The sequence below is a fragment of the Panthera tigris genome, chromosome X, assembly GCF_018350195.1.
Source record: "Panthera tigris isolate Pti1 chromosome X, P.tigris_Pti1_mat1.1, whole genome shotgun sequence".
In the NCBI taxonomy this organism is placed as follows: Eukaryota; Metazoa; Chordata; class Mammalia; order Carnivora; family Felidae; genus Panthera; species Panthera tigris.
In genome coordinates this window covers 82,878,039-82,885,710 of record NC_056677.1, presented here as the reverse complement: position 1 = coordinate 82,885,710, position 7,672 = coordinate 82,878,039, and the positions used below count along the sequence as shown (strand labels likewise).

Below are 7,672 nucleotides of genomic sequence, written 5' to 3'. Positions count from 1 at the left end.
TTTGCATCCAGGTTCATCTCAGATATTGACCTGTATTCTCCTTTTTAGTGGGGTCTTTGTCTGGTGTTGGAATCATGGTAATGCTGGTTTCATAGAATTAGTTTGGAAGCTTGCTTTCTTTCTTTATTTCCTTCTTTCCTTCTTTCTTTCTTCTTTCTTTTCTTTTCTTTTCTTTTCTTTTCTTTTCTTTTCTTTTCTTAACAGTTTGAGAAGAATAGGTATTAACTCTGCTTTAAATGTCTGGTAGAATTTCCCTGGGAAAACTTCTGGCCTAGGACTCTTATTTGTTGGGAGATTTTTGAGAACTGATTCAGTTTCTTTGCTGGTTTTGGGCCTGTTCAAATTTTCTATTTCTTCCCATTTGAGTTTTGGTAGTAGATGAGTTTCTAGGAATCTGTCCATTTCTTTAAGATTGTCCAGTTTGTTGGACAATACTTTTCATAGTATTCTCTTATGATCGATTGTATTTCTGTGGTGTTGGTTGTGATCTCTCCTTGTTCATTCGTGATTTTATCTATTTGGGTCCTCTTTTCTTTTTGAGAAGTCTGGCTAGATGTTTATCAATTTTGTTTATTCCTCCAAAAAAATCAGCTCTTAGTTTCATCGATCTGTTCTGTTGTTTTTGTTCTTATTTTTTATTCTGTCTTTATTTCTGCTCTAATCTTTATTATTACCCTTCTTATGCTGGCTTTGGGCTTTATTTCCTGCTACTTCCCTAGCTCCTTTAGGTGTAAGGTTAGGTTGTGTATTTGGGAACTTTCTTGCTTCCTGAGATAGGCCTGAATTGCAATGCAATTTCCTTTTAGAACTGTCTTCACTGCATCCTAAAGAGTTTGAACTGTTATGTTTTCATTTTCATTTGCTTCCATGTATTTTTTAATTTCTTCTTTAATTTCATGTTTAACCCATTAATTTTTTAGTAAGATGTTCTTTAACCTCCATGTATTTGGGGATTTTCCAAATTTTTTCTTGTGGTTGATTTCAAGTTTTATAGTGTTGTGATCTGAAAAAATGCATGCTGTGATCTCCTTCTTTTTGTACCTGTTGAGGGCTGTTCTGTGACCCAATATGTGATCTATTCTGGAGAATTTTCCATGTGCACTTGAGAAGAATGTTTATTCTGATGCTTTAGGATGAAAAGTTCTGAATATATCTGTTAAGTCCATCTGGTCCAATGTGTCTTTCAGAGCCATTCTTTCCTTGTTGATTTTCTGCTTAGATGATTTGCCCATTGCTGTAAGTGGAGTATTAAAGTCTGCTACAATTATGGTATTATTATCAATGAGTTTGTGATTATTATGTTTGTGATTAATTTGATTTGTGTTTGTGTATTTCCAAACTGGAGGCATGAATGTTTCCAATTGTTAGATCTTCTTGACAGAGATACCCTTTAATTATGATTTAGTGCTCTTCCTCATCTCTTGTTACATTATTTGTTTTATTTTATTTTCAAAAAAAAATAATGTTTATTTATTCTTGAGAAAGAGAGAGAGAGAGAGAGAGAGAAAGAGAGAGAGCATGAGCAGGGGAGGGGCAGCGAGAGAGGGACACAGAATCCAAAGCAGGCTTTGGGGCTCGAACTCACAAGCTATGAGATCATGATCTCAGCTGAAGTCAGACGTTTAACCGACTGAGCCACCCAGGTGCCCCTCAGTCTTTGTTTTAAAATCTAGTTTGTCTGATATAAGTATGGATATTCCAGCTTTCTTTTGACATTCATTAGCATAATAGATAGCTCTCCATTCCTTCACTTTCAATCTGTAGGTGTCCTCAGGTCTAAAATGAGTCTCTTGTGGGCAGCATATAGATGGCTCTTGATTTTTTTTTTTGTTCGTTTTTTTCTTTTCTCCACTCTGATACCCTATTTCTTTTGATTGGAGCATTTAGTCCATTTACATTCAGAGTGATTATTGAAAGATAAGAATTTAGTGCCATTGTGTTATCTATAGATCTCATGCTTGTAATGATATTCTCTCCTCCTTTGTAGTCTTTGCAGCTTTCCACTCACAGAGCTCCCCGTAGGATGTCTTTCATGGGTGGTTTAGTGGTCACAAATTCCTTTAGGTTTTGTTCGTCTAGGAAAGTCTTTATCTTTCCTTCTATTCTAAATGACCGCCTTGCTGGGTAAAGGATTCTTGGCTGCATATTTGTCCTGTTCAGCACATGGAATATTTCCTGCCACTCCCTTCTGGACTGCAAGTTTCAGTGGAGAGGTCTGCTATTACCCTTATGTGTTCTACCCTTGTAGGTTAAGGCCTGTTGTCCCTAGCTGCTTTCAGAATTCTCTCTTTATCTTTGTATTTTGCCAGTTTTGTTATGATATGTTGTGGTGTTGAGCTATTTTTGTTGATTTTGAAGGGAGTTCTCTGTGCCTCTTTGACTTGGGTGCCTGTGTCCTTCCCCAGATTAAGGAAGTTCCCAGCTATAATTTGTTCAAATAAACCTTCTGTACCTCTTTCTTGCTCTTTTTCTTATGGGACTCCTGTGATATGAATATGGTTTTCTTTCCTGGAGTCTTAGTTCTCTAATTCTCCCCTTGTGATCTAGTAATTTCCTTTCCATCTTTTTTTTTAAACACTTCATTATTTATCATAATTTTATCTTCTATTTCACCTATTCTCTCCTCTGCTTCTTCAGTCCTCACTGTCACCATATCTAGTTTATTTTGCATTTCAATTATACTATTTTTTAATTCATCCTGACTAGTTCTTAGGTCTTTTATCTCTGAAGCAAGGGTTTCTCTGGTGTCTTCTATACTTTTCTCAAGCCCATAAGATGTTAGTCTTATGACTGTTATTCTAAATTATATATATATATATATATATATATATATATATATATTGTTTATATCTGTTTTGATCAATTCTCTGGCTGTGATTTTTTCTTGAACATTCTTTTTGGAAGAATCCCTCCATTTGTCATTTTGGCTAAGTTTCTGCCTTTTTCGGGCTTTAAAACTTGTTATGTGTCTTGCACCTGAGGATGCTACTATATTATAAAGGGGTCATATCCTGTCCAGGGCATGGCACTTCAGGAAGTGTTTTCGGTGTATGTTGTGTGCACTCTGTTGCATTTTGGCTGCTCTATTCCACTTGTATGTCCTCTGCAGACCTCCTCTTTTCTTGTAGGGGTGAAGTGTTTGGACCTTTAACTAGGTGTGCTTTGTTTGTTGAAGTGATATTAAACAGACAAACAAAAAATTAAAAAAAATGGGGGAAGCCTGATCCCATAAAAAGAGGAAAAAAAAGAGGAAGAAAAAAACGCAGAGAATCAAAAACTTATAAAGCTAATTCCAGAGAAAGGGAAAGGAAAATAAAGAAGAAGAAAGAGAAAAGATGAAAAAAAAAAACCAGAATAAAAATGCCTGATGAAATATGTACATATATATATTTGACCAAAAACAAATCAGAAACTATGAGCCTGGTTCCAAAAGAAAAAAAGAAGAGGGAGGAAAGAAAAACAAACAAAAAAGAGCTCTCTGTTGGTGCCTAGGGCTGTTGGCTGTGCTGGTCTGGGAGACAGCCTGGCTGTATTGGGTCAGTCTTGCTCTAGTAAATAAGCTGTTGTCAGGTATGGAGGGGAAGGGTTTGATATCAGTGTCTCCCACCTCCACTGGACACAGCTGTGCTACTCTCTGAAGTCCAACTGTGTTGTTGTGGAGGAAAATGGTGACATCCCAATCTCCTCCCTTGACTGGGTGTCTCAAACCATGCAGCCTTTTCAGGCAGCCCTCACAGAATAAAGAGGGCACTCAGCTTGCCCTGCTCTATAGTTCTCCTGTGCCTTCTTGGCGCTTGGCTGGGATTCAAAACCCAGTGTCTTAAAGGACCCAGCTCAGTGTGGCTCCTCTCCCCTGCTATGGATTAGCGCCTCTCCATCCTGCTGATAAAAGGCCTTTGGCCCCTGTAAGGTCCTTTTGTCCTTGGAGAGGCAATAAACCCTCTTCCCAATGTACTCCAGTAAGGGGACTATTCTCTCCCAGTGTGTCCCTGAGATCGCTACACCACAATATGCACTCTGGGGCTGGCTCCCTCTACCCCAGGAGCATGGCTCCTGGCTCCGCCCATGAGAAAGTCACATACTTAGGAAACCTCTGAGGTTTGGCTCCAAAGGCTGTTTGTAAACCAAACCAAACCAAACAAAACAAAACCAAACCAAACAAAACCAAACAAACAAACAAACAAACAAAAAAACCCAAAAAACTGGCACTCTCCGTATTTCCCATTCCCTAGTCCGTGGTCCAGAGAGGTTTTCCTCTTGTGCTAACTAGATGCTGCACTTTCACAACCCCTCTCTCTTTCCCCTTTGTCCCTCCACAGAAAGGGTTCCCTCCCTTCCATGGTTGTGCCATTTTGTCTCCCCCAATTCACATACATGCACCTTGATCCGGCCAAAGAGTCTTCCTTGAACAGTGGAGATCCTTCTGCCACTCTGCAGATCAATTTTCTGGGTGTCCCAAGTGATCTGACCTCAATATGGCTGTGTTTGAGGGATGAGGAAAATCTCCGTCCCCCCACTTCTCTGCCATTTTTAAAGGGAAAAACTACATTTTTAAAAGGAAAAACCAATCTTTTTTTCCTGTTCTCATCATAGTGACCCACCAAATGTTTGCTGTTTCCTTTACACCCTCCAGCTGTTTTGTGTGTAACCTCTTTGGAATGTGCTGGAGTTATTTCCTGCCACGTGACTATTTCGAAATGTTTCTGTTACTTTACACTTATTTCAGAAAACCTCATATACAGTTGTCCCTTGAACAATGTGGAAGTTAGGGGCTCTGACCCCCTTCCCCCCTAGAGTTGAAAATCTATGTATAACTTTTACTTCCCCCAAAACTTAACTGCTAATAGCCTACTGCTGACTGGAAGCCTTACTGATAATATAACTAGTCGATCAACACGTATTTTGTATATGTATTATATACTTTATTTAAAAAAATATTTATGGGGCGCCTGGGTAGCTCAGTCGGTTGAGCGTCTGGCTTCGGCTCAGGTCATGATCTCACAGTTCGTGAGTTCGAGCCTCGCATCGGGCTCTGTGCTGACAGCTCAGAGCCTGGAGCCTGCTTTGGATTCTGTGTGTCTCTCTCTCTGCCCCTTTCCCACTCATGCTCTGTCTCTGTCTCTCAAAAAATCAATAAGTGTTAAAAAATATTTAAAAAATGTGTATTATTTTCAGAGAGAGAGAGAGAGACAGAGCACTGGGGAGGGGAAGGAGAGAGAGAGAGGGAGAGAATCGCAAGTAGGCTCTGTGCTGTCAGCACAGAGCTCAACACAGGGCTTGATCCCATGAACTGTGAAATCATGACCTGAGCTAAAATCAACTGTCAGACACTTAATTGACTGAGCTACTCAGGTGCCCCTATAAACTGTATTCTTATAAGAAAGTAAGATGGAGAAAAGAAAATGTTATGAAGAAAATCGTAAAGAAGAGAAAATACATTTACAGGACTGAAGCGTAAAAAAGAAATATTCTTATAAATGGACCTGTGCAGTTGAACCCTGTGTTCAAGGGTCAACTGTATTGCAGAAAGAGTTAGTTGCAACTATGCATGGCAGCGTCATCGTATCTCATGGAGCTCAGTTCCGGTCTCGATTTCTCTGTAGTATCTGAATGGCCCCAGAGAAACTCCTGTAGCTAAAACTCAGCAACCTCAGCAAAGGCAAGGAGCTGGTGACTATGTGGTCAGAATCCCCTTTTGAGGAAAAATGAAGGAACATCATGTTATACAGTAGGCCATAGAATCTCCTATATTTGCAGTTACAAGTACTTGGGTCTTAGGCTTCCTGGACTCTGGTTGGCCTCCTGTGTAAGAGTGGTGCAGTTGGAAATAGCTCCTGGGGCATTAGGCTGGTCACAAAACTCAGGAGGAAGTAAGAACTGGAAGGTGTGTGTGTGTGTGTGTGTGTGTGTGTGTGTGTGTGCATGTGTGTGTTTCTGGCTGCCAGCGATCTCTTCCTTATGCCCCTGGGGAAGGGTTTTCCTATCAGGACTCCATCTTGTTTGTGTGGCCCTGACAAAGTGGTTTGGGGTCTGCTCTTGCCTTCCTCAGCAGCCCTCCTGGATCTTCTCCAAACCTCCAGCCTCAGACCCTCATAAGTGCCCTGTGAATACATTGGTGATGGGTCACTGCCTGCAGGTCACTCCATGGGTGGGTTGGTCAGTGCTGGTCCTCAGTCTCAGGACCACACAGGCCAGGAGGGTTCTGGTCCCCCTCTCCAACTCCATCCAACAGGAACCCAGTAATCCCCCTTTAGATGGGAGGTGGCAAGTGCCCAGGCTGAGTGTTTTCCTTTCTTCTGAGGACATGACCCCAATGGGCCATGATACACCTATCCTAGTTCTACATGGAAAACCTCTCCTCCTATGGCTATGGTTATGACTGAGGTGAAATCTTACCCTCGGTGTATTCATCATGTTTTCTATTAACTATATTTTCTGATGGTTTGATACCACAAGAGCCTGTGGACCTGGTGAGGAACTGGGTCTCCTAGGGTGAGCTAATTCCTTGAGCTAGCAGTCAACTTGCCTATGAACATGATTTTGATATGTAAACCAGCAAATCCAGAGCCCACACCCCCAGCCACCTCCTTTATCAAACTCTCACACCCCAGTCCAATATTCTCCTTTCCCTAAATCACCCCAAGTCCAGACACTGGACAACTAGGGGCTACCCTTATCACTCAGAGCCCACCAAAATTATTCCAACTTTTCAATCCAAAGTTTTACTCAGCATACTGATCTTGCTTCTCCCGTTCGTTTCCATAAAACCAGAATAAAGACTCTGGTTCATGTTTTCCCCTCATTCTCTCTGCCACCTGACAGCTCCACCAGGAGTTTCCTCGTGTGACCCTGAGTGTTATTGTATGTCCCCTCCTCTTGGGACCTGTAGGTAATAAACTCTTCTTTCAAGGACATTGGCTCCATGTCTGCCGTCTCACTGTGCCTGATTACAGCACATCTCAGGTATATTTTAAGACATCTAGTTGAGGGTAAAGGCCAGAGTCATGTGCTCCTCTTAGGTCCAGGGTTTGGTATGTGGAGAGGGTCTTTTGGAGCCAGGGGGTTGTTGGAGATTAATGTTCTTGCGATTGATGTAAAGGTAGGAGAGCGGCAGAGAACCCAACATTACCCTTGAATCTTCACACCAACCACTCAGGCTAGATTGCATTATGCTCTTGGAAGTTTCCCAAGGCTTCCTTTATGGCCCAGCATGTGACTTATTCTGCCATGTTTCATGTCAGTTAAGTAAATAAATTGGTTAATAACATTAAAAAAATATATACAGAATGCTTCCCAAATTTGAGTGTCATCCTTGTTCAGGGGCCATGCTAATCTTCTCTGTATCGTTTCAATTTTATTATATGTGCTGCTGAAGCAAGCACTTGTTACTAACATTGTTTAAATCTAATTCATCTAACTGAATTTTTGTTTCCCTGTTTTCGCTATCACTCAGTGAGATGTGTTAAAATTTCCAGTTGTGATAGTGGATTTGTCCATTTTTCCATTTACTTCTGTCAGTTTTAGGTGTTAATATACTGTACCCAATTCCAATGTGTGGGTTTCCCCCCACACATATTCAAGCAAGTCTCCTACACAAGCTGGGTGTCCTATAAGGTAACTCAATTCTGACACCATCTGCCTGGAGATGGCATCAGATTCCACAGGTTAAGGG

The 7,672-nt window shown here is 41.0% G+C and overlaps 1 non-coding gene across 1 annotated transcript; it reads right to left on the bottom strand.

Annotated features, from left to right (window-relative positions):
- Positions 1-7,275: 7,275 nt before the first annotated feature.
- Positions 7,276-7,382, bottom strand: LOC122235661. The gene has a single exon (XR_006213687.1). It is a non-coding gene; the product is annotated as a U6 spliceosomal RNA (small nuclear RNA).
- Positions 7,383-7,672: the final 290 nt, after the last annotated feature.